At 43.2% G+C, this 27,023-nt stretch overlaps 1 protein-coding gene across 40 annotated transcripts in view; it reads left to right on the forward strand.

Annotated features, from left to right (window-relative positions):
- The window catches only part of ATXN1 (ataxin 1), a 309,255-nt gene that overhangs the window by 81,878 nt on the left and 200,354 nt on the right, over positions 1-27,023 (forward strand). For 7 of the 40 annotated variants that reach the window (XM_083623789.1, XM_083623790.1, XM_083623797.1 and 4 more), the window contains exon 1: positions 21,902-22,462. The gene's annotated coding sequence lies outside the window, so the exon portion shown is untranslated. Of the gene's footprint in view, positions 1-10,894; positions 11,277-12,390; positions 12,947-14,735; positions 14,793-21,054; positions 21,390-21,508; positions 21,732-21,791; positions 22,669-26,045; positions 26,179-27,023 lie in introns of those variants that run through there. The other 33 variants (XM_083623798.1, XM_083623794.1, XM_083623803.1 and 30 more) reach the window with 20 other exon arrangements.

The following is a 27,023-nucleotide window of genomic DNA, read 5'->3' on the forward strand; positions in this document are numbered from 1 at the left end:
GTGATTAATTAAGAAAAATTAAAAACAATTCTTGAAGAAGAAAAAAACAAAATTCTGCAGTCGTGGAGGAGTCCTTCACAACTCGGCCTCCCACTCTGTTTCAGATGCCAGCGTTAGGCATCACAAATGTCAGACACTGTGATCTTTCTTTCCGTTTTCTCCCACACTAAAGCGAGTGGTCTCTTCCACCTGTTAGCAATAACCTCTGCTCTGGACCCCCACCTTCCAAGCTCTTTGGTATTTCTTTAAGTCCATTCAGCAAGCCTTAAGAATCAATGTACAGGCCTATTGGCCATTGGTCCTGTGGATTTTTATTTATGTTTCTTATTTTATAGACCACTTTTTATCCTTTCCTGAGATCTCTAAAGTGGTTCACAATTAAAACAATACAAATCCCTAGCACAAGAAAACTTAATGGGGAAAAATCAAGCTGGAGATCAGAAGGCAAATGTCCCTTCCAACTCTACAATTCTATGATCCTATAAGAATCACAGAAGGGAAGGAGAGCTAGGTATCTAAACCAAAGGTATGTAACAAAAAGGGGTTTTGCAGCACATAAAAACACCACTAAAGCCAATGCCAAAGGAGGGAGTTTCAGCTGAGTTTCCCCAAGTAGGGATTAGCATTTAAAGGCAAACCTACCAAATCCACATTTTCTGAACCAATATGCAAACCAACACACCTCCATCCTTGGAAATTCACATTTCCCTGCATCCTGAAATGCAGTTCTCCACCCATGCAATACAAGTCAAGTCAAGTCAAGTTTATTATTAGATTTGTGAGGTCCATGCCTTTACACAAAATACCATAAAACATTATTAAAAGATGAACAATAAAATTATAAAAATAAGCTAAAATTCATGCCATGCTGTCCCAGCAAGGAAACTACCCAAAAAACCTCGCCATTCAGGAAAGAAGATACAGCAACAGGTTAGGAGAGCAATGGGAGGAACCTCACCATTTCCTCCAGGAACCATACCCTAGTTTTCATAGCCTTCACCACAAAGACCGCTACCACGTGAGAAATCCGTGGATCAGCGTCCACCAGTAAAAACTTTACTTGGTCCTCAGTTAGCTATTGATTTGGGAATAGTTTGTAACATCGCATCCCTGAAGGCCGAATAGATGGGACAATACAACATGTAATGTGTGAGATCCTCTTTGGTTCTCATATGACAAGGACATATACGCTGCTCTACTGGGATTTTTGCATATCTGCCTGACAAATAGGCCGTAGGAATGGTTTGAAAACGGGCCATGGTGAAAGCTCTCCGAAGGGTGGGATTGGTGATATTCGCCAAATAATTGGCGCAGGTTTTGACTGTTTTCAGTCGGGGAAACCAGTGGGAGGACCCTGGGTTCTGTATTTTTGTGATATCTAACAGAGCGTCTCTCTCCAGGATCCATTCCCGAACTTTGTCCGGGCTCCACATGCAATACGTATAGATAGGCATACCGTAGGGTGAGGAATGCATAAAAATGTAAGTTTCTTTTTTAAAAAAATTGGCAAATTGCTGCAGAAATACGGAGAACTGAACTGCAGATTGGGAAAACGAGAAGCTGATTGAAACTGAAGTTGACAGATCCATCCATTCTCTGCTCCCAAGGTAGGGTGTCACCACTGAAAAAGCCCTACCCCATAACCCAAACATCTTTGACGGCAACAGGACACAAAGCAGGGTCTCCAGTTAAGGTCACAGTCATGCACAGACAGGCTTATGTGAGAGAAGGCAGACTTTCAAAATCTTGGTTCTAAAACATTTGTGGCTTCCTAGGCCACAACCATCAGTACTTTTGAATGGTGCTTCTTAACAAAATGGTAACCAATGAAGACTGAACGATCTTGGAGTCATGTGCTCTGGAAGTACAGGCCATAGTCGGGCCACCCTGGCTACTGCATGTTGTGCTAGATGCCGCTTCCAAGCATTTTCCAAAAGCAACTCTACGTAGTGTGCAGTGACGATATAATCTGGACGTGCCCTGTGGCCGAAGACCCTTCCTTTCCTGAGCCCTTTGCTCCAAACACAAATTATATTTTTTTTCCCTGAAGAAAAATATCCAAGTATACCCCTTGTTGCCTCCTCTTAGGTCCTAACATTACTTTAGCAATGTGATTAGCAGTCACATTGTGGTTTGTTTGCTTTTTAATTTAATCCCAGGCGCAAGGGGGCGAGAGGGCACACTGAGAGCCAGTGTGGTGTAGCGGTTAAGAGTGGTAGATTCGTAATCTGGGGAACCGGGTTTGAGTCTCCGCTCCTCCGCATGCAGCTGCTGGGTGACCTTGGGCTAGTCACACTTCTTTGAAGTCTCTCAGCCCCACTCACCTCACAGAGTGTTTGTTGTGGGGGAGGAAGGGAAAGGAGAATGTTAGCCGCTTTGAGACTCCTTAGGGTAGTGATAAAGCGGGATATCAAATCCAAACTCTTCTACTTGTAATCAGCACAGGGATGGGAGGTTTAAGCCTTCCTCCACTGGCCATGTAGCACTTAGGGGAGGAAAAAATCCCATTGCTTCCTTATGTTTCCCTTAGCCTGGACTTGCACTGTTTCTAGTGCTTTGCCTCTCTGGCACTCTGTTCATTTACAGCTTGGTCTCTTGCCTTTGGACTCTCTGGCCCAACAGTTGCTCTCCACTTGGCTCAGGCCTCGGTCTGATGACTGTGAACTGTGCCAGCTCTCTCCTTGCCAGCCTTCCCCACCAGCCCTGATTCTGCAACCACCACCTCTTCTTCTGCTTTCGGCAGTCATTTGTTTTCCTCCATTTGATTTACAAACACGCCTGGTTGATGAAGCTTCCCTGTTCTCTGCATTCATTTTCTACTTAGGGAAGGATTGTTTGTAATTTACAGTTTTAAGTTGGCATGCTATTATTTTATGCTGTCAAAAAGCATCTGTTGCAATCGCTGTCTCTTTGCATTTACAGACTTAAAATAAATCAAGCCAGCGACGTTAGCCAGCCAACGTTATCAGCAGCGTTAACAAAGGCTGCTCAAAAGTTTACTTAGTATCTGTGGGAGAGTGACCTTACAAAGCTGCACAACTTTCTAGGATGCTCTATAGGAACTTGCCTGCTGCTCTGTAAGTAGTTTAACTCTTGCAGTTACATTCACATGCCACTGCATCTATCCTGATTATCTGGAGCTGAGCCCAAGCACACATAATTTGCAAAAGGTTCAAGATGGGCAGAAGTACAATGTTCAGTGCTGCACATATGTTTCTCATATTTTTTAAAATTAAGATGCAGTTACGTTCAACCTTTTCAGGTTGAATCTATCAGTGAACACAGGAGTGGAGGTTTCTCCATGTGGCATTGCTCCACCAACCTCAACCTGCCCACAGCCAGTCTCTACCTGGCTGCCATCTTACTTACACTAAGCCATGGAGTGGTTCTTGCCTGCCATAGGCTCTGGCTCCACCTACTGCTGTTCTCTCTGTTTTCCACCCCACCAGTGCCAATGGCATCAGTCACGAATGGGTCGTGGACCCCAAACCCCGCTTTAAATTAAAACATAATAGTGTTGTGAGCTTTTCGGGGGTGGGGGTGGGGCAGCAGGCTGTATGCCTGAGCTCCCTTCTAATTTCTGGATCCCTTAAGGATCCCCATTGCTGGAATAGCTGGGTAAGTTTCTTAGTCATGGCCCCTAAGTATGGGTTGTTAAGGTAACAGAGGAAGTGAAAGATGGATGCCCCTCATCCCTCAACTAGATGTTATTAGGATAAAACCCGAGTTGAGGTGTGTGAGCAAGAAGCCAGAAGCAGGCTGCAGGCTGAGAGATAGAACAGTGCCTGATTTCTGCTGGAATCCAAGGCTGTGGATATCCCAAGGACACCACAGTCTCCGCTGTCCATCATTCCAAGGAAACAACCTGGAACCCCTGGATTTTTGCACCACTTGGAGATTGGGGTGGCATGCAGCAATAGTAACAAGTTGTTTTGGTACATGTTCCCCACTAATTCCACTATAGGATAATTTGGGCACGACAACTTTCAAACATAAAGGTAAAGGGACCCCTGACCATTAGGTCCAGTCGTGACCGACTCTGGGGTTGCGGCGCTCATCTCGCTTTATTGGCCGAGGGAGCCAGAGTACAGCTTCTGGGTCATGTGGCCAGCATGACTAAGCCGCTTCTGGCGAACCAGAACAGCGCACGGAAACACCGTTTACCTTCCCGCCGGAGCGGTACCTATTTATCTACTTGCACTTTGATATGCTTTCGAACTGCTAGGTTGGCAGCTAGCAGGGACTGAGCAACGGGAGCTCACCCCGTTGCGGGGATTCGAACCGCCCACCTTCTGATCGGCAAGTCCTAGGCTCTGGTTTAACCCACAGTGCCACCCTAACTTTCAAACCTATGTACAGACAAAATAAAACTAGTATTTTACTAGTTGGTATATTAAAGCACCAAGTCCATTACCCATACTTTCACTTGCTAGTCTGCATTTAAAACAAGCAGCAGCATGCAGATTCCTTCATTCTCTTGGTTCACATTCCTTAAAACATCCCTCCCCCTTTACTGGCTGTTTGCTGTTTCCAGTATTCCCCATAATGCACCCAAGTATTTCTGGTTATTCTGGAGTATTGCTGTACTCACTGGTGCCACTTACATCAGTGTTTGCTGGGCTTTTCTTTTTTTCAGTATTGCATCTGTTAATTGATTTTTAAAAGCTCACTTTAAAAAAAACCAACATAGATTTTTTTAATGGGAATGTAGATTAAGTTTTTGAACAGCTCCCTTTTCTTCTGCCTCGCATTAACATTCATATGTAACACATTCAAGAAAGACTAAAAAGGCCTTGGGGTCACTTGTGAGAATGCCCTAAAGACGTGTTGCTGTTCATAGAATCACAGAATTATAGTGTTGGAAGGGACTCCCAAGGGTCATCTAGTCCAATGTTTGGCTTTTGCCATCCTCTTAGCTTATGCTGTGTTTTCTTCTTAAATCTCTTGTGAGAATTACGCACTGATGCATTTTTATCGTGCCTGCTTTTCATTAAGCCAGTTCCTGATATTGCACAGTTGTGAAATGTAGAAGCAGAAAAAGGGCCTAACATCTACAAATCCTGGTCTTTTGAAACTGGGACAATAAAATGTAGATGGTGCGGTGTGGGGATTTATACCGTGACGTTTTTATTGTACGAAACGTTTGTCCCTTTCAAAACTGTACACTTCATCTCCATGGGCTGAGAGTGCAGTCCTATACATGTCAACTCATTGAGTTAAGTAGGACTTACTCCTAGGTAAGTGCGTATAAAATTGTAGCCTGAGATATTTTCATTCAGTGATTACCATTGCAGGTGGAATCTAGTGAATTGTCAGAGAACAACAAACGTTCCAGCATTACTGAAGACCTGATCAGTAATGCTGACTTTGTATGCTGCTTTTACATGATGCTCCCAGATTACTGATCATCTGGGTTTGTCCTCTCAGCAGCACAGTTCAAGCATGACTGCAGCTTGTATTGCTAAAACAACATAGTCAAAACCTTTCATGATACTGTCTCTAGCACTGCAGGTGGAAGCTCAATCCACCATGTGACGACCAGAAAGCATTTTTGTCGAGCAACCAGCTCCATCTGATTTATCACAGCCAGACATTTGAACAGACTTGGAACTCTTTCAGAGCAACACACATGAGAGAGGCCAAAGTTATCTAGATCACTTTCCACAGTCTTTATTTGTGATCTGTACCTTCTGCAACTGTGCGTAAGAGTTTTCACATGTAGTTTTGTTTGCATTTCAGTCAGTCTTGGGTGGAGAAGAATAATTGTCCTTTTATGGATACATTTTGATTTGTGCAACCTAAGGATGTAGGCACGTTCCTTGGAATTGTGAAAGTGGCCACTTGAATGCTTGAACCTTGGGCATCCTGGCTACTTAGGGTTGCCATAGGAGGCTTGTCCAAGGGAGTAATGTACGTAAGTGGTTAGGAGCACCCTGGGGTGGTTATCATTCCATCCTGCCATAAGGTGGTGGTAGTCCTTATAAAAATGAGGGTAGTGCGGGAGTGGCCATGTATTACTTATTTACTACCCCACCTTTCGCCCAGTGCAGTGCAGGACCCAGGATGGTTCACAGCATACATTAGAACAGATGCAACTGTTCCCAAAACAAACTGTCAGCTAGTAGATCTGTTGTGACAAGGAATTTCTGTTCTTTCTAGCTATAATGACCATCAGCCATGCTGGCTAAGACAGATAGGAGGTGGCAGTCCAACCAACAACACAGGTTAGCCCTTCTTGGTGCAGTGAGACCTTTACTGAATAATTTCTCTCTGCATTGCTGCTGTTGTTGATCCAGCTTCATTTACCAAGATTAAAATTGTACATATTCTTCATCCATTTATTATGGAGAGATGACCTGGCAAACAAACAAGCAAATTCAAAGGCATGCTTTTCTAGGCTTTCTGTACCCATGCTGAAATGTTTAACAGAAGCGTCTTAATTTGGAGTGTTGATCTTGGGCTGCTGTATTTCTGCTCTGCTTTCCATCTTGTGCATGCCCAGTTTTAGAAAGGACTGCCGTTTTGTTTTCCACGCACATTCTGGTGTGCTGCTGTTGTGTAACAACATATAGTAAGTAGAAGAAAACACCCTTCTTATTATAGCACTGTTGAGAGGCCTTCCAGTATTTCCATTTGAAATTCCTATTTTCAGGGACTTGCTACTGAGCTGTAACAAATTGCAAGCAGGAAATCTGGCTCTCTGCAGCCTAGGAGCAAACTAACTCACTCACAATAGATAAAATTAATCCGTATTAATGGCATGTCCTTCCAGCAACCAAAGCAAAGGTGTGTGTGTGTGTGTGTGTGTGTGTGTGTGTGTGTCCCCGTCTATCTCACGTACACATAACAAACAGTGAAAGAAGAAGAAAAGCAAGTGCTTTATGTGGCTGTGCACAAATGTATGGAGGATGAGAAACAGGCCAAGCAGATTGCTTCTGAACGAAGGTTATTATTTATCCTTTGGGTATGACTGAAACAGGTCAAAATGCTCCTTGTAGCAAAGATATTGGTATCTATGAGCATTAATCAATAGAGAGGTGACACTAAAGAGAAGCAAGAAAAGTGTACATATCTGTGTTTCAAATGTATTTCTGCTGCCTGCAAGCAGCATTTGACAATGGAAAACTAGTAAAGGTGCAATTATTTGAGAAAGGATAAGAGAACTGGAGAGCAAAGGAGAAACATCTGTTGGGGATCATTGTGGATGAGGAAGTTCTGGATCCCCATAATCCCAATCATGTTTGTGCAGGGCATTTTTTTAAAACCCCATCTGCACAGGAATACATAAGTGGGATCAAGATATCGAATTCTTAAAGAGTACTTGGACCTTGCCGAAGAAAGACCAGCATACAGGCAGTGGGAATGTTTCCTTTACTAAAACAGGAAGGTAGGGAGCTACAAAGCCAGGCCATTTGACCATGTAACTCAGTACTGGTCAACAGTGACTCTTCATATTTCAACCAGGGGACCTTCCTGACCCTACCTGAAGATGCTAAAGGACTGAGATGGCTCTCCCACTGAGCTATGACCCTTCCTTACAGTAAGGTGGTTGATGGATATGAGTTACTGCTACTCATGTTGTGGCACAGCTTGCCACTCCCATGTCTCTCAGTCTTTGGGCTCTGATATGAGGAGCAATAGTCCTCAACAAACATTTTAATTCTGCTACAGATAGAGAGGCAACCAGATAAGATGGCAACTCTGCATTCAAAGCTTGCTTTGAGTGAATGGGAAGTTGATCCTGCTAACTGGAAAAAGATTTGAATCAGTCCCAGGCTGAGAGTGACAGAAAATAAGAGAAGTTGTCAGAGGGACTGTGAACTGTGAGCTTTGCAGTGTGTCATGCGCTAACTGCAGCTTACTGGAAAGAAAATTAAGAGGAAGTATAATGTGCATGTAATGTGAAAGGTCATGGAGGAAAATGTGTTTATTTTGCAGACAGATAATAATGCGAAACCTAGAAAATATAAAAAAGAAGAGGAATGAAATATGTTTGAATTAAAATCAAGCATTGAATGTTTTCAAAAAAAAAATACTAGAAAATGTAAACTGGTGCAGCCAGAAGTTATTTAATGGTGATAGGAAACCTGTCCCAAGACACAGTGTTTTGAGAACGTGGTGTAAGAAAAAAAATGTAAAGGTAAACAGCAACATGACCTTGACAAGGGATATGCATTAAGATAATAAGAACAGTGAAGGCTTTGTTTTGCATTTTCATTATTGATCTGGGAAAGATCTTGATTGAAAAAAAAACAATGAAATGTGGGGATTGTGCCAGATTGTGCGAGGATTTGAAAGGCCAGTGAAAATTTAACCAGGACCCACAAGTGAAAGCAAAGACAATGCAAAAAGACATGCTACTTTGCCACACTAACAGGCTGATTATACAATCAGCCTTTGAAGAATAAACCCTCTGAACAGTTTAATCAGTCAGTGCAATACATGATTCCGTGAAGTGAATCAATGCTGCAGAATTTATCACATAAAAACATGGATCTGAGTATGGTCATTACAGCAGCTACCCTCAAGTTTTCCAAGTGAAGACTGACTGGGCCACATTAACTATTTTGGGCATGGTTCCCTCTATTCTTGCACCAGTCCACACATCCAGTGTTCCAGAGTGATGGGGACTATAGATGCATGACTCTATCCCAGTTCATCCCATCCCATTTAGGTCTGCAAGCACTTAGAAATATGTTGCACCCAGTGGCGGAGCTTCATAGTCCGGCACCAGGGGGCGGAGAGCAGGCGGGGGCGGGGCTGGTGCGTGTCCTGGGGGCGGGGCATGCTGCCTGCAGGGGCGTGGCACCCAGTGCAGGCAGGGGGGGCAGCCATAATGGCACCCTACTGGGATTGCGCTGCCAGGAACGGTGCGCTCCCCCCACACTCTTCTTCCACCGCCACTGGTTGCATCTTGTTCCTGTGCTGAATTTTTAGGATAATTCCAAGAGAAACAATGTATTTGGAGATGCAAGCAGGAATTAAGTGGTTGCTGCATTCTGGTACCCATGATACTTCAGGTAAGTCCTAAGACAGAGTTTTATGAAATATTAGATCTTCAGTAACATAACTAGTTTTTCCTTTGCGAGCATCTTCAATATTCTGTCAAAAATGACATTATAATGATGGAAGTAATTATACTTCATCTTCCTCACCATCTGGGTATCAAAACTTCCTAAATAAATGTATAAACCTGGATCTGTGGTGCCTGTTCTTATTGCATCATAAAGGCTGGAATGATGAAGGAACGTAAAATATTGGAGACAGTATGGGGAAATTGTCTTTGATGGCAGTTGGAGAAGAAACAGACAATAAAGATGTAGAGGGGCATGAGGCAGAAGAAAGAAGAAAAGTCCAGGTGCATGACATCAGAAAATAGAGTGAACTAAACAACAGGAATGGCTAATGACAGGTCTATGTATAGAGATTCAAAAGCAGTTAATTGGCACCATGTATGTGGTTGTTTTAGGGATGAGAAATCTGTGTTTTGATTGTTGTCTGTTCACTCTCGTTTATTGTTAATGGGTTTTGTTATTTGTTGTTTTATTTAAAATTTACAAGATAAATATCGCACATATTCACTGAACTCCAGTGTTGTTTTCACCTTGTCTCATCGTCATCCGTAGTAACAAAACAACAACCACCCACCTGTGTGCACAACAGATTAATCTAATTATTGATTTATGTGCATAAGGATGTCAGGGAAAGCCTTATTTGGTGCTCAATGTGTAGTTCTGGTGGCAAAAATATATCCATAACACAAAATGAGTACAAAATTTAAAAGAATCTCTTTTTAAGAAAGACTTCTACTTGGCAAAGAGGGAATGAATCTTGGGGGGAAATGCAATTGGGGCTACTTAAATGTAACATTGTTTATTTCTGTGTGCAGGTGAAACAAACCATGAACCCTGGTTTAGCACATAGCTGTCAACTTACAGATTTGAAAATAGGGGACCAGCAGCCTTGAAAATAAGGGACCAGCAGCCAAAATAAAGGACCTGCAGCCTCACCTGTTCCAGGCACTCCAGTCTTCCTGTCCTCCTGCAGTCTGGTCAAACTCATGCTGGTAGCTTCGAGAACACTGTCCAACCAACTTTGTAACCAGAGATTCAACTGAATAGGATCTGAATCACATGCACCACAAGGCCTATGCAGCCTCAACTTAAGATGGCTCCCCAGCCTGGCTTTGCACTGCAAGGTTTGCAGCAGCACGTGCAACAAAATGGCGTCCAGCATTCAAAAACCCCCTCAGCTTGCATTAACTAGCCACACACAAGGCATGCAAGCTCCACCCCCCAGTCGTTCTTAGACTTCTTATTGGGTGAGCAACACAGCCAAGCAACACAGTTGGAGCCTCCCTCCTCCTTGGCCGGCAGGGAGGGAGGGAGAGGAGCTGCTTCCTTTGAAATTTAAGGGACATCATTTAAGGGACATTTAAGGGACATCTATCAATAAGGGACAGCAGCGGGACATGGCGCTGGAATAAGGGACTGTCCCTTCAAATAAGGGACACTTGACAGCTATGGTTTAGCAATATGTCTGAATAGGATTCCATGGTTTGGAGTAACACAAACAAAGCAGGATCTGTATAGTCAAGGTTTGTTCTTGGCTTAAAGATTGTGGGTGTTTTTTAAAGTGAAACAGCCATGATCCTTAGGTTGGCCTTAATGCTAAGACAAGGATACTGGTTTGTTTTTTCTCCCCATGTTAGTGGGGAGGGTCAAAGGGGCCTCAGTCAGTGCATTCATTATAAACCATTAACTATGGTTTATAGTGTGGCGCAAACGAGACCAGTAATAAACACGCACTTTTTTCATTGGTAAAGAAAATCCACTGCTGAAAAAAGAGAAACAAATAGAATGTGATCTTAAATGGAACAAGCCACCATTCATCACTCAAAGGCATTTGTTTTTCTTTTCAGATTTGTTAACTAGTTGTAAAAACTACAAAAGGGGAATTTATCCATATGCACCTTTCACGGTGATGGTGTTTGAGTCAGGCTGAAGTAGACAGATGATGAAATTGTGTGCAGCAGGCATATTTACTTGGAAGTAAGCCTTACTATTTACAATGGCCATTTGTTTCCTCAGTGCCACGTGTCAATGTACGAAAGAGTTTCCTAGAAACTCTGGATTCTACCACTCCCCATTCAAAATATTGAGGCGAAGGAACTCGTGGTGAATGAGATGCAGCACCAGAAAGGTGGAATGGTGAGAACAAGAACGTGCGCGGAAGGACCTGGCATTGGAATTTAAGGAAGGTGTTGAAGTTGGGAGGTAAGTGAGAGAGAGTTGCTTGGTCTCCCTCGGGAGATCGTAATAGAAAAAGCAGTGACCACTGCAGTTTGGTGATGATGTTGAGCCTCGCTCCCAACACTGCTGCTGTCTACCAGGACAGTACGGGGGCAGGGCAAGGCAGAGTTGGGCAACCAGAGTGACGGGAGTGCCAGATTACCTCAAATTATGTGGCTGCATGGCCCAATTTCACCACCACTCTACACTGCCGTAGTAAGTGGCAGTCATGCTCATGTCATACTGCTTCCAGGCATCAGCCACTCTTGAATGGAATTGTACAGCTCATGTGTGACCCACTATTCTCCCTGCATGGTGCCCCATCACCATCTACAACCTCTGGTATGTCAGGGTGCAGGATGTCTATAGTAATGCAGGAGGGTGTATCAAATGAGGAAGGGCAAGAAAGCTTCCATTTATAGTAAGGTTAATAGTCAAAAGCATGGAGAAAAGCAGGGACTTCATGGCAAGAGAAGAGTTGTACTATTATCCCTCAACACTATCAACTCAGTGACGTTTGACCAATAAATAACTGTTGACTTACGAGGAACCCTTGACTTCGCTAGCAAACGCCCCTGGATCTTCAGAGATATTTGTTTCACATCCCACAGCAGTTGGTGGGGTAGGGTGGTGGCACTTAAAACTGTCCCCTCCAACCTTCCTGCAAATTGAAATTGTTTGTTAGAAGCTGCTTTGGATTCACTGTGGAAAGGTGGCATATAAATAAATGAAACCAATCTATCAGTCAAGATGCCACTCGACCCTGAGGTAATTTCTCATGCCCTGTGTTTGATGAGGTTATTAAGGATGTGGGAAGTGGGGATGAAGAGAACCTTATAAATTCTCTGGCATCTTCTATGTCTGAGGTACCCAATTTCTTGCCTCAGTTATTTGCTAACAGACATTCTCAGGCAGGAAGAGGCTTAATTGTTGTAATATACAATTTCCATCGTATTGTTCTGAATCTACAGCGCCACTTCCAGCAGAAGGGACTCAGTTTGACAGGCTGAGCTACATCTAGCCTATTCATAGATCTGCTATGTGATGTGTGTGTGAGAGAAATCTTGCAACCACAGACTGACTCTCTGTTTCCTTTCAGATTGCATAACGCAGCATCAGAATCACTAGAACTTATGTTGTTGGGTTTTCCGAGAAAGGCCACAAACTCAGTGCCAAGCTGCTACATGCCAGCTTGGAGGTGACATGTTCAAGGGAAAGGTATGGCAGATATACCACTACCATAATTCAACGCAAGGCACCACAACTTGGCTTGAAAAGCCAGCTAGAAATTAGAAAAAAGAAAATCTTCTCACATGAAGCACTGGGCCATATTCAACTACCTCATTCTAGCAGAAGCCAGTGCAAGGTTTTCTGCTAGTGCAATGGGACTTCTTCCCTCTATGTACCTCATGACCTCCCCAAAACTGCTCTGGTGGATTGGGAGTATCCCAGAATGGCATAAGGGAAGAGGAAAGGGGAGATTTATTATCGTTCTATCAGGCAAACAGAAATGCTGTTTGGAATGACCTCACTGGTGCCACATTGAATGCAGCCCACTATTACACCAGTTTTCCCACACTTCTTCAGTCATAACAACATACAGCAACCCTTCGACAGAGACTAGGAGTTGGATTCCTCTTCATCAGGTGATTGAGGTGAGGACTCCAAACCTGAAGGGGGAAGGCATGCAGGTCCAGAAAAACCTGTGGGATCAGTGCCGTCCACCGTGGCACTGCCATCCTCTGACTCCAATGACTCCACTGTAGAAGACCCAAGCCTCCTCTACTCCATCTCAGTGGTAGACTACTGGAGAAGAACGGAGCCCTTTCAATCAAGCAGCATCTTGCAGTACACTTAACAATCAGGCTGCACCTGCTGCAATTACAATATAAGGGCTCAGTTTCAGCTTGTTCCTTACTGGAGCAGCTCTTAGAGTCCAGCCTGAACCCCACATTGCCTTGGATCCAGTTTGAACCTCACCATGTCCTAGATCCCAGTTGAGTCTTGCTGCAGAGCAGGATACCCTTAATCCCCAAAATGGACTGATGATGTTTGATAGGGTGGCATTGAAAATGATGGAATCATTTTTTTAAAATGTTCTTTAAAAAATCTATTTCATTAAATAGATACATTTGGGCTATGAATTAAGGATGTTTTACCATGAAAAACAGAATTTTGACTGTGGTGGAATCACAACCCTTGTTATGATAATTACACAGGTCAAAGAACTTCACTTGATAAGTCTGGTTTAAAGTCCAGTAACTTGAAATTGCATACTATAGCTCTTTTTTGAAATGCTAGCCAGATATTATTTCAAGTGCTTGGAACTATGATTTGTTAAACTATTGCAGTGATTGAAAAGGTGCAGTAAAATATTGTTGCACGGCACTCTACTCTCAGAGTGCTATGAGATTCTAGAAGGTTCGGTTTTCCTTGGAATGAGTGACAGCAGAGACTGTAGTGTCTTTATAATATATGATTTATTTACACATATATACAACCTCAGCCTATGATTGAGGGGCTCACAGTGTTGACACCCCAATAAGGTCTTGCTTCTCCCATAGTCACAGCCTTAGATTCCAGCAGAAATCAGGCACAGTTCTGCCTCTCAGCTGCCCAGCCTGCAACCTGTGAGGTAGGGTAGGTTGAGAGGCAGTGTCTAGCCTAAAGTCTGCTGAGTGGAGATTTGAACCCTGGTCTCCCATATCTTAGTTCAGCACTCTAGAAACTATGCCTCCAATCCTCCAATTCTTCATCTCTACATTAGAGCCATTTTAGCATTATATTCTGCTGAATAAGGGCATGGGCGTAGCCAGGATTTTTGTTAGCGGGGGCGGTGAAAGTTATTGAGCAATCAAAGGAAACTCTAGAAATTATAGCTCTCTGAAGGGAGTGTGGGGCTCCCAACAACTCTTAACAACCCTTAACAAACTATACTTCCCATGAATCTTTGCAGGAAGCCATGACAATTTAAAGCAGTCTGTTAATAGTGCTAATGTATATTGCCTTAAATGCATCTAGGCCTGGTAACTGTAACCCAAGCTGTGGTTTACTGTGAACTGCTCCACACACCCTGGTGATCAGCAGTGGTGAAAAGAAGCTAGTTCTCCATTTATAAAGTGGGAAAACTCTCTACAGGTAGTATAATGGCTGACAATGACAGCCTTCTTGATCAGAGCTCTACCTGTGATTGCTGAGACCCATGTATGCTGCTGGAGCCATGTGTGTAGCATACATTTTAAAGTTGCAGTTTGTATTTCAACTGGGGATATACAGTATGTGCATAATCTAGGTAGCTAGGGAGATGTCTTTTAGATTTGAATTGGGTGGGTCACTGCCACAACAAAGCTTTCTGCGCTGGTGCATGTCTTTAGAAGCATGTAGTATGGTTTTTGCTTAGGAAAGAAACCTCCTTTTTAAAATTATGTCTTTTTTTTACAATAGATGTTATAATAAAAGGAATGAACCAAGGTGACCTATTGGATCCCTTTCAAGCTCACAGTAAGTATATTCTTTTTGTGTGTGTCTTTCCAGTCAGAACTTTTCCTCAATCTGTTTATTCTGAATAAAATACATTTATAGGATAGTTCAGTAAAATTAAAAATATAAAGTCATTCAATAAATGTAAGGATCCAGAACAACCAAATTTCCTCTCCTCTAGCAGACAAAAGCTAAAGAAGAAAACCTGAATGAAACTGATTGTATTGATGTTACCAGAATCTCCTGAGGGTAGCTATTGTATTAATAGCAGAAATATTACAATCTGAGGCCTGCTTTCGCTGAAGCAGGAAAGGGAAACACAGAATATGCTCAGATGCTGACAGCATAGACTTGGGACTAACCTGCCACAGCTGAACTCAAGGGTGGTGGCCTGAAATAAAAGTAATTGGTGTGTGAATTGCCCCAAGTAGAACTATTGCAAAGGTAACTTGACTAGTCCAAAGGGATTGCTTTGGGCTTCCTGTAAAAAGGAGGCAGAGATTGAGTGAAAGCATTGAGAATGGATTGCATTTGTCCACTAGAGGCTGTAGTGAGACAGACAATGTAGAGACCTGAAACGCAGGCAATCATCAACTACTTTAGAACATAATTTCTGTGGAAAGTAATTGGCAAAAAATCATTTTTAAGGACCCGGTAAGGATACTTGAATGTAAAAGCTCTTTTATATCTCTCTTTGTGACAGTGGCAATATGCAATACATCAGGCCATTTTTGGGCCATGTTGACTCACGGTCAAGCCTAGGTGGGGTGTCATATGCCAAAAGGAGTGTGGCTGAAGTAAAAAAGTGAGTGTGGCCCGTTTAAACTAACTTAAAGGACAAATGTTGGGTGCTGGAGCAGGTGAAGTGAGGGGGTCACAAAGCATTTCTCCATAATAGAATTATAGCAAGGACCTGTGTAAGTGATCAGTAAACATGGAAGGGAGTGGATGTGGCCAGCAGGCAGCAGGCTAGCCAACTTATTAAGTAAATAATGCACCACAATTCCCTGTGTCAAAGTGGACAACATGTGTGTAGTTAGAATGTCCATCTGGGTCATACTTTATGCCCATGAATTCATGCAGATAATTATAATACTATATCGCCTACAGCAAATAAACTCTCTGCATAGGATCATGATATAGCTTAGTCATTAGGTGGTACAGGACTTAGTTGTATCTGGGTGGAATCAGGAGTATCCTGTGCCCCTTATGTTATTGTTTAAGTGGGACCATCACGTTCTTGTCAACTGGTGTTTCTCCTAAGCCTTCTGTGACACAAACAAATTGAAATGGATGTTTAACCATTTGACTTCTGGCACCTAAATTTTGTACTTTTGTCATCGTCATGCACAAGTAACTGCTGGAATAAAGGCTGTGGCGCCTGTGTTGAGCCTCAAACCCATAAGGTGTAGGTTTACCTTTGCCAGTACTCTCACCAAAACATTCTGCTACAGGTCAAGTTTACACATCACACTTGAGTTTTGGGTGGTGTTGGAGTCATTCTGCTCCTGCCAAGTTTCAGGTTTTTTTATGTTTCCCCCCACTTGGTATCTATATACTCCAGGCATAACCATAAAGGAGTTTTAATGATCCATACAAGAGAATGGTAGCACAAATAGGACTGTCAACATGGGAATGTTGCATAGAAATAGCTGCAACTTTGCAACTCTTTGCTGGAAGATACTGCTTTCTGCATCTTCAGTTTAGCACTAATGCACAGAAGCAGCTCCACAGAAAGCACCAAATTGCTCATGGTGGTAATTTAAGAATTCTAAGGATGTGCATCTCTAGTTTGTAATAGCAATAAACATTACCCATATCATGACAAAATACCCAACATCACAAGTGATGGCATGCAGCATTTTTCCTGCTTGAATATTCCAGGTTAGCCTTCCCTAACTTTGAGTCCTCCAGAAGTTTTTGACAACCCTACTCTCATCAACCCTACAAAATCCATGGCCAGGATGGCCGGGGCTGTTAGGAGTTGTAGTCCAAAACATCTGGAAGGCACCAGCTTTATGTAGTAAAATATCTCAGCAGCTTTCAATAATTATTGAATTTCTTTCCTTTGAAATTTAGCCATTTTCTAACTATGAGCATGCCAGAATTTATTTGGTTAGCTTTTTGATGGCCAGCCATTAGTACGTTATTTGGAAAATTTTCATGGTAGACTGACCTTTATATTTCAGTTAATTTTCAGCCCATTTTTCAGTCCTGCTAGCATCCCCAAGGACAGGTACAACTTATCAGTTGTGATCTGTAAAGGCTACACACTCTTTATAATCGGCGGCACCACCACCACTAAGCAGCAAACAAGGGGACAGAATGGCTGTACACTTTCCAGTTACAATCATGAAGTCAAGTGAAGACTGAAGAAGGGAGGCCGCAATTTGCATTGTCAAGAAAGCCTGTAGCATAGCACTATGCAGAATTGCATTTGTGAGATTTAACAGTTTGCTTTGGCGGCTGTGAAAATTACTTTGTACTTCCTCAGCTGTGCTCTTGCTCTTCCCGGTTACTATTTAGTAGTAGTGGCCAGAATATACAACACACATCTAAGGGACACATTGGAATCTCTTTGTAGTTTTGAGTGTTTTAAAACTCTGTTTTTATTGCATATTTAAGTGAATGTCTGGTAATAAACACATTGCCCACTCTGAGCTCTTTAAATAGGGCAGTTAAATGATGAATGACTTCTGAAATATGCAAGAGAACTAACTGAATTATTCTGGACCATAAAGAAAACATTTTGACTTGGACCCTAAGACTGCAATTGTATACATGTCTGCTTATAAAGGAAATCCTATTAACTTCAGTGGAACTTAAGGAAATTCATAGACAGAATATTATTCGTTTAGTCCCCCGTATGGGTTGTGCTCTCTTTCAGAGGAAGGTGAAAAGTTATACTTTTATTCCTCTCTCTTCCTCTCATCATTCTTCTCCTACTTTGTGTGATTTTCTTTGTTGACTGGTATTTTGTCAGTGTCAGCAGTGCACCTACAGTGCAGCGGGTGCTTCTACCCAGTTTCCTGCTGTTGATCAGGCAAGTCTACTTGCAATCACCCTTGGAGAAACTGTAACAGGTTTCTGTGATGGAGTCCAGAGAAATCCAGATCACTGGATCCATATCTGAAGGTCCTATCAATCAGGCCTCTCCCAAACAGGGGATCCCTCACCTCAGTGGTGGGGACTATTGTTCCAAGAGGTGCAGCCTTTAATCTCTTAGCATAGTTGCTCCTCAGTGGTAAAGTACTGTATCGGTTTTGCATGCAGAAGGTTCCATGTTCAATTCCTAGCATCTCTGGGTAGGACTGGGGGAAACTTGCATCTGAAACCCTGGAGTGCTGCTGCTTGTCAGTGTTAAGCTAGATGAACCAGGGGTCTGACTTTGGATAAGGCAGCTTCCTGTGTTCCTCTGAAGGTCTTCCCCACTTCCAGGTCTTCAGCCCTCTCTCTGGAATCAAGTTGGCAAGGTGCTGCCTTGTTACTGGTATTCTAGCCTCGCACTAGGCTACTAGGACAGATAACAATATTATATGCCGCATGATGAACTTTGGCCTTGTGGTTCATACTTCTCCAGAATCTCGGAGCAGGATGTGTTTTGGCTTAATCATCTGTTGCAGTAGCAGCAGTTCCTCTTGCCAGTGCCTAATAGCTTACCATGCTTGTGGTGGCGGTACTGCCATATCTACTGATTTTTTCACCTGCTCTGCAGTTCCTGACTCGCCGCAGTATTGACAGTCAACATGATCTCTCTACTGCCTCCTGCTTTGTCCAATTTGCTGCTACTGTCAACATTTTAGATGGGCCCCCTGACACTTGAGAGAGGCTGGGGGAGGGGCTTAGATGGCTGAAGGGGGGACCAAAGGGCACAACTCCCCCACTCTGGACTTCCTTAAGTTAACTTAGGATACAAGCCATTGGTGATGGAAGTTTGAATTGCTTTAAATGGTACCTCCTCCTTCATGTGGCAGAATAAATATGTGGGCCTGCTCAAAAGCAGTCTAGTACAATAAAGGTAAAGGGACCCCTGACCATTAGGTCCAGTTGTGGCCGACTCTGGGGTTGTGGAGCTCATCTCGCTTTATTGGCTGAGGGAGCCAGCATACAGCTTCCAGGTCATGTGGCCAGCATGACTAAGCCGCTTCTGGCAAACCAGAGCAGCACATGGAAACGCTGTTTACCTTCCCGCTGGAGCGGTACCTATTTATCTCCTTGCACTTTGACATGCTTTCGAACTGCTAGGTTGGCAGGAGCTGGGACTGAGCAACGGGAGCTCACCCCGTTGCGGGGATTCGAACCGCCGACCTTCTGATCGGCAAGTCCTAGGATCTGTGGTTTAACCCACAGCGCCACCCGCTATTAAAAGTAAAAGTAAAAACAACAACATACTGATATATGTGCTGCAATCTGAATGTGCTTCTAGCATACAGCAGTTGGTAGAACTACACCTACTTGCATCATTAGGTTTGTCAGAAAAAAAATGGGTAGATTGCGCTTAGGTAATGAGCAAACAGAAGTAGGGGTGTGGTGACAGTGAGCATACATGTGACAAAACCAGTCACACAAAAACATTGCTAGGTTTCTATACCAGTGGTGACTGTGGATGTGTGTATAATGGGTTATTTTTACTTCTTTCTTTGCGGTAGTGAGAAATCTGGATTAAGTAGGAGTTAAAAATACTTTGTGGCATTTTGATCCTGGCAATATTGTGTAGATGCGGTGAAAAACTTGCATGCATGAGTAACACCGATTCCAGGACAAGCTCTGATATGGAAGCACCCTGTATGCAAGGTCTTGAGGTATCACAGAGACACTATGGGTTCAGCAGCACTGACAGAACCGAAGAGCTTATAAGCTTACAGCCATTTAACTGGCTGCCCAGGGGAATGGGAAAAATGTCAAAAACAGGATTACGAGCAAATTTTGCTATGTTATACAACTTTGGTGGTCAGCACCATACATTTCCTCCCTGACAGTTATTGCATAAGGCTGTACATCAAGCTGCCCATCCTTTTGTAATGACTACAAGGCTCCGATATCTTTTTTTAAAAAGCATTTTGTCAGTGGGCTTGAATAGAGTGCCTCAGGTTTGTAACAGAAAAATGCTAATTGACAGTCATTCCCTTAGTTCACCACAGGGAGTTGGTTCTCATCCCTGGCTCTTGGTTAAGGCTTAATTTTAAATGATGGCAGTGCAATAGAATAAGTAACTTTAAAATAGCTTTGTAGCCCTAAAGTGTTGCTATCGTTAGCTGCCAAGGTGGTATCCCCCCCCACCTCTTTCGGTAACAGAAAAAACTTGAGGGGCTTCCTCCCAGTTGCATTGTAATTTAGAAGGGGCAATAGGCTTCAACTCCCCCCCCCCTTTATCATTAGGGCCTTCTCCAATTTATTATTATTATTATTATTATTATTATTATTATTTCACCTCTATACCATTTTTTTATTTGAAGGGGGGAAATCACCTTATGCATCAATAGATGTGCCGTTGTTTCTCATTTGTTGTCTTTCCTCAAGGAAGCTCTTTATTATGGGAACAAATACCACATTTCCCCATAGGTCAAACATAAACATTTTGCTGGGAAATTTTTATTCTTCCCCTACAAAGCATGTCAATCACAGCAATGAAGTGTAGTGTTGTTGTTTTCTTGTGTGTATGTGGTGTGGGCACCTATTGTGTGCCTCTGATATCACTAATGGCATGTGACTAAATCTCTCCCTTGATGCTTCTGCTGGTTTGCAAACACTTAAAATGTGTTCTGCTCTTCTTTTTAAAACTTGATTAGAGAGTGAGCTCTCCTTCAGACCTAGCTTGAGTATAGAACGGGCTCCTGACAACTTAATTAGAAGCAAGGCCTGTTGAACTCAATGAGATTTCTGAGTAAAGATGCATAGGATCAGGCTGTAAGACTAATTTTTTTAAAAGTCCAGTTTCTTTTGAAACATCTGGAAAGGACTTCAATCGTTCCCTCGCATCTGTTAGTGGAACCAAAGAGCTTTGAGATTCCAGAACTGAAAAAATGTAGAGTGGCACAAGATTTGTTTGTGCACATAATTTGGCATCTGCGAGGAGTGGTGTGGTGAAGAGAGGAGATAACCTCCAAGGTACATTGTAGTGAAAACAAAAATCCAAATCCCTTCCTGGAAGCTGAGACGAAACCCTGGAAAGGGTTAAGGCTGGTTTGGCCGGGCTCTGTTGTGCGTATGCAATAATCTGTGTGGCTCTCTTGGCCGCCTGACAAAGTGTTGCCTCCTTCTCCTCCCCCCCCCCCCGCTTCTCCTCCTCCTCCTCCCCTTTGCATGAAGTAGGATCCTTGAGCTGATGCAGAGGCAGCCAACTGCTCCATATTTGGCTTCTATTACACATTTACATACTGGAGAAGAGAGGAGCGAGCTTCTATACCGCAGACATCATTTCTACTACAGTTGGTGAGGAGACATCTGTGTCACAGCGCGGGAGGAGAGAAATAGCACAGTGCTGTTGTTGTGTTTTTTCCTCCTTTTTCAATATTACAAAATCCCCAAGCCCTTGCGATCAGCTGGCAAGATATTGTGAGTCCTCTTTTTTTTTTTTTTTTGGTCCGTCCCGTTCTCCAACCCCACTGACACTTTACAGTAAGTGGCTTTTTAAAGGAAAAAAGACCATCCTCTGCTTTCGCTTCTCTTTCTCCACTCCCCTGACCCCTCCTCGATTGCAAACCTCCAGAGATTTCCAGCTTGGGGGCGGGGGGGGTGGCGGCGGCGAGGAAAAACACACCGACACAAGAGATACGCTGTTGGAAGAGGGGGACAGGAGGGACTGCGGTGCGCTGTCACCCTGAAAGTATCTCCCTTTGCTCGAGCCCGGTCCCCGCATCTTCCCCCCCATCCCGTGCCGAGGAGGCTGGAGGTGTAGGAGGAAGGGGAAGCCAGGCCAGGAAGCGAGAGGCGGGCCGGTGTGGGGAGGAGGAGGGTATGGTGCCGCTGGCTGGAGTCGGTGTATATGCGAGAAATGCCCCCCCCACCCCCGCTTATGCAAGCAAAGAAACCGAAAGAAGTGTTCTTCCCTTCCCTTCCCCCTCTCCTCGCCGGTATTCGGCTTGCTTTTCTCGCTCCCCTCGAGTGTATTTGCCTGCGTGTGCACTGGTGTCAGCTGTGCGCGCCTGCCTCTGCGTTTGCTGCGCCCTGAGAGGCGCTGGCGAGAGAGCCCGGCCGAGGGCGAGTGCGCCGAGTTCACACAGGGCCTGGGTTTTGTGTGTCCCGAAGCAACGCCCTCCTCCGCCGCCGCTGTCTGGCTGGAGCTGCGTCCCCTCTTGCCGCCGCCGCCGCCGCCGCCGCCGCTCCTGAAGGCCGGCTCAGCTGCTGTGGGCGAGCGGAGCATTGCGCGCCCTCCCTCTCCTCTCCTCTCCCCCCGCCACCGCCGCCTGGCTTCATAGTAGGGAGGGCCGGTCCTCGTTGCACTGTGTAGTACGGGGCTGGGTGGTTGCCGGAGGGGTGAATGAAGCGAGGAGGCGGAGGCGGAGGAGGCGGCGGCGGCGCTGGGACTGGGATGTGCCCGGCAGCGGCAGCAGCAAGCAGCAGCAGCAGCAGCAGCTCCTCTTCCACTATGCTCCTACATTCAGGGCCCAGGTCGGCTGCAGACTCCTCCGGGCACTTCAGGCAGGAGTCGCTGAGTGAGTGAAGGCCACTGCCGGGCACCCGGAGAGGAGGTAGGGGGTCCTTTGGACGGGGAGGCCTGCGCTCCCCCTTCTCTTCACCTTGACACCATCCTCCAAAAGGCAGCTCCTGCTGTTTTCCTCTCGCCTTCCTCCAGGCTTTCCCGGCAAAGAAAATACGCACAGTCCAGTTTCTCCAAGAGGTTTCTCTCGAGATTCTTTCTGGTTTCCAGGAACGGATGGGTTCATCTCTGGACATGGCAAGATTCCCCTTTTTAAATTGGGGAGGGAGGGGGGGGATAGATTTCTGAAGCCTGACACTGTTTGCAATTTGTTACATGCCTCCAGTGCCCTGCTGCCCTCTCCGTCTCGTTCAAAAATATGCATTTTTAAAAAAAGTTAAGCTCGCTTTAATTTTTTCAAAGCATGAATAATCTGCCTGCCTAATTGTATTTCTCTTAAGAAGCAGTTGAGGTTTTTTTCTAGATACGTTGGCAGCTACTGGTATACGAGCAAGGAAAACAACATTAAAAAGGCAGTATTGAATATGTTTGGGGTTTTTTTTTAAAAAAAAAGCAGGTAAAATTATGAGAGAGCAATGATAGAAAAGAGCAAATTCAAAGCTTGTTATATAATGCCACACTATGTGGACAACAAGAACAAGCTATTTTTATTTTGTTTACCGTATGGTATGCAATAGGGACTCTTCCAAAATAATATTTCTCCCCTGTGATTCTGAATCCATGGTACAATTGGAGGGGAGCAGAAGCCCACAACTTGACATGTTATGCAAAATACTGCTTTGCACAATTATCTGTTTATGCACTCGCATACACATGCAGTTGTGCAGATGCATCCCTTGAGTTTGTGGATCCTCTTATCTTTCAATATGGATAGAAAATATTTCACAATACAGGTAATTAAATATTTAGTGGTTCCTGTTATATATTTTATGCAGCTAAGAGTTAGTTACATATGTTTGAATATAGACAGTTACTTTGCTGACATTTTAGGCAGTCCTGTTTCAGTTTCTGATGAAACACTTAACAGCAAATTCAGATTTCCTGTGAATGTGGATTTGTTTGTCTGGCTGGTGAGGACAGCCTAGTTTTATTGCTCTCAGGAACAGGGGTTATGAATGAGGAAGAGATAATTGAAAGAGAAAGAGAGGCTGTATTGCTAGAGTTATTTTGAGCAACTAAGAAGCATACATTTTCATACGAGGCTGTCATTTTTATCTTTCCTTAAAAAAAATTACAGGTCAGTTTGGTTAAATAGACGGCATTACTCTCATCACTTGTGTAACGCAGGACAAAAAACTGATAGATTTTCTACAGCTTGCTCTCTCTGTGTGTGTGTGTGTGTGTGTGTGCGTGCGTGCGCGAGTGATCATGTAGAGACATGTCAATGGTGTAGGTTTTCAGTGCACTCACTCTAGCCCTGATCAGTCATGTAATTAGATCGGGCTGCCATGGTAACAGACAGTATTCATCGTCCATTCAGGTGCGTTTTTTGCTAGTGACTGGGATACCTCAAATGGTGCCTTTACTGCAGGGATGAGCAACTTGTTAAGCTGTGTGTTTTGTGTGATGCAGCTTTTTTTTTTTGCATTTGATTTACATAATTTGCATGTGATTTGAAATGGAAGGTGTCAGTTGCTGCTGCACGTAACAGCACTTCTGTCATATCAGTAGCAGTTTGTACTTTGAGTCAGAAGTTGCAGTTCTTAAGCTTTTCTGTAGATGGTTAGTAATTATTTGAGATGTTTGCTAACACTTTTTAGTAGTGAAAATAATGTCAGAGAGAGAAATCGTCTTGTTGCTCCACCTCCTGCCCTGTAAAATTCTGGATGGTGGGGGCCTTTTCCTCTATCAACTTTGGGAGGTGTATGGGGCAGCTAGTTCCCTTTGCAGCTGTAATAGGTTAGCTAAAGGGCCTGTTTATGATAGATAGCATGCCCTATTACCTTTTAAAAACGTGGAGAAGCAACCACAGTTGCTGTCTGTGTGTGAAGTTTGGTATTTTCCAAGTAAGAAACCCTCTGTGACATCTTCTGTTTAGTGGGCCATCCAAGAGTGCTTGAAATGACAACTAAAAATGTGACAATTGTTATTTGAAAACAGCAAGAACAGGATTTTCTTTAAAACGTGAGATTAAATTGCTAATAAATTGTGTTTTCAATTTTTTATCTTCTCTATCATGAACTCTTCCCTCCTGCCCATAAAACCCTCTTTTTTAAGGATTTAAACTAGATCTTTTAGGGACTAAAGGAATCTGGCCCTCACACTGAAATCGATTTCCTACCTGCTTTTGAGACATATGTTGATCATATGTGTAACATGTTGATCATATCTTTATTGTATGAATGGTTGTACCTTGTGTGCATCTGTAAAAAGCTATGCACCTTTGCATCACAACTATGTCTAAACTGTTCAAAGCATCCAAGTACTGCAGGAACATAAGGGGTTCCAGTCCTAAAAAACAAAAAAGGTGCAGAAGTATGAACTTGCTGTTTCCTGGAATGAGTCTTCTGGCCATGCTGTTATATGACTGACTTTTACATCCCAGTTTCTGAAATTTTCACCAAGTTTGACAATAATGCATAGTCTTAAAAGTAATTAATTGTTTTTGATAACATGCTTCTAGTCTTTGTTTTTAATCCCCAAAAACGTAAGGAAGTTAATCCTGAATCATGTCAGTTCATTTTCCCACAAATACATTTTGGTTAGATAGACAATGAAATTTGCATAAAGATAACATGGGTGTGTGGTGTTAAGTGAGCCAGGAAATATTTGTGCTTCTTAAAGCTGCTTCAGAATTTATATTGAAACATTTCTATTGCAGTCTGGTGCTTTTGGTTGAGTGTTGAGCTATTTTAAAGGCAAGAGTTGCATGTAAAGCTTGGAAAGTATTTAGAAGCTGAAGAGACTGGGGTTTTGTTTTTGTTAGTTTGCAAGTTTGCAACTCAGAATGACAGAACTTAATAAATTAAGGTTAGTGCTAAATGCACTGGCACGAATGGGACTTCATTTTGTTATGGGATATTTCCAATGTCCTCTCGAGAAAAAGTTTAGAGAAAATAAAACCAACTTGAACTCCAAATTATTTTATTGTTAGTGCTTAGGTAATTGGTCAGTGGTTTTTTTGTTTAAAATTTAGTTTCACATTTTTAATCATAACATTAAATGGAGGAAGCAGCAAAGGCCTTTTACTGTTGATCCATTTAAAATACTTCAGTATTGAAAATGGTTTATATTTTCACATTGCCATTTCCAGGATATATTTAACAGACAAATTTTACCACACTCAAAAGTTGAATTACTGTGTCATCAAACAAATCGTTCAGAGATAAAATGGGGGGAAAAATCAAAACAAAACATCCAAGTAATTTAAACCATTAATAGTTCTGAGATTGGAAATATTTGTAATGTGGTACCTTTCCCCCCAGTATTTTAGCTCATGTACTACAAATATGTTCATAGTCTCTGATGGAGTGCAGCTGAACTGGCAGGTTTCACTTTGTCTGCCAAGCCTCATCTGATTGGCTTTTGGGAGCAGTTTCTCACACTGAGAAGGCCCAAATCTTTCATGCAGCCAGCCAGCCTGGGCAGTGCTATAAAGGAAAGCTGCATGTAGTTTCCAGTCTGCACCACCTTCTCTTCAATTTTTGTTTTGGGCCAGTGTGTCCGAGCCACTAGACCGAAAACAGAAGGCGGACAAGAATGTAGTATGGAAAGTGAAACAGCCGTATAGAATTAATGGCACAGAATGTGAGTCTCTGTATTGCATAATGGGAGTATTGGTACATCTTGTTGTATGCTGATTTGTTTATAATGCGAGGCTTTATGTGCTTCCAGGAATGCTTTAGATGTGTGCTTGAGATGTCTGGAAAGCCAATTGCATGTTTCCCCCCTGGAGCTCATTATGGAAACATTAACCAAAAGGGCTTTTATTTTAAAGGATATTATGTAAAACCGCTCCCCAACTTACTTTTTAAATCACATCAAATGTATTTTACAGTAGAACAAGCTATCTTGTGAAATGTGACACATGATCTAGTTCTTTGCTTGCTGACAGCCAGAGGCAATACTTACTTTGGTGTCGGTGGGAGCAAGAGCAGACCTCACTTTTCCTTTCCTTTGCTGCCATAATAGTGAATGTTGTCTGAAATATTTACTAGCTGCGAAGCATAATTCGGTAAGAGGCTCTGTCTGTGGGACATGTTGAGCATTTTCTTGAGTTCTTCACTGGCCTTATGAGCTGTTGAGTGATTAAGTGTTTAAATGCAATTTGTGCAATTTAGTTCAAATAACAGGCAGGCTACTATACTGTGCCCACTTACCTGGGAGCAATCATCAATGACTAGGGCCGTCTTCTAAGTAGATCAGTATAGGATTGTGCTGTAGGCTGGGCCTTTTATTGGGGACAAATGTGATTTGTATAGAAACTCCACCACCATACTGTGACAGAGATAAGCTGGGAATACTTTATTATCCCCAAAGGGAGATTTACTGTGATATTTAAATTGTAAACAACAACAACGCCAAACCCTTTCCAGTTACAGCTTTTGGGCTGCTTTTATCTATGTGTCAAAATACACAGTATCAACATTACA

Source organism: Podarcis filfolensis (assembly GCF_964270895.1).
Source record: "Podarcis filfolensis genome assembly, chromosome: 7".
Classification (NCBI taxonomy): Eukaryota; Metazoa; Chordata; class Lepidosauria; order Squamata; family Lacertidae; genus Podarcis; species Podarcis filfolensis.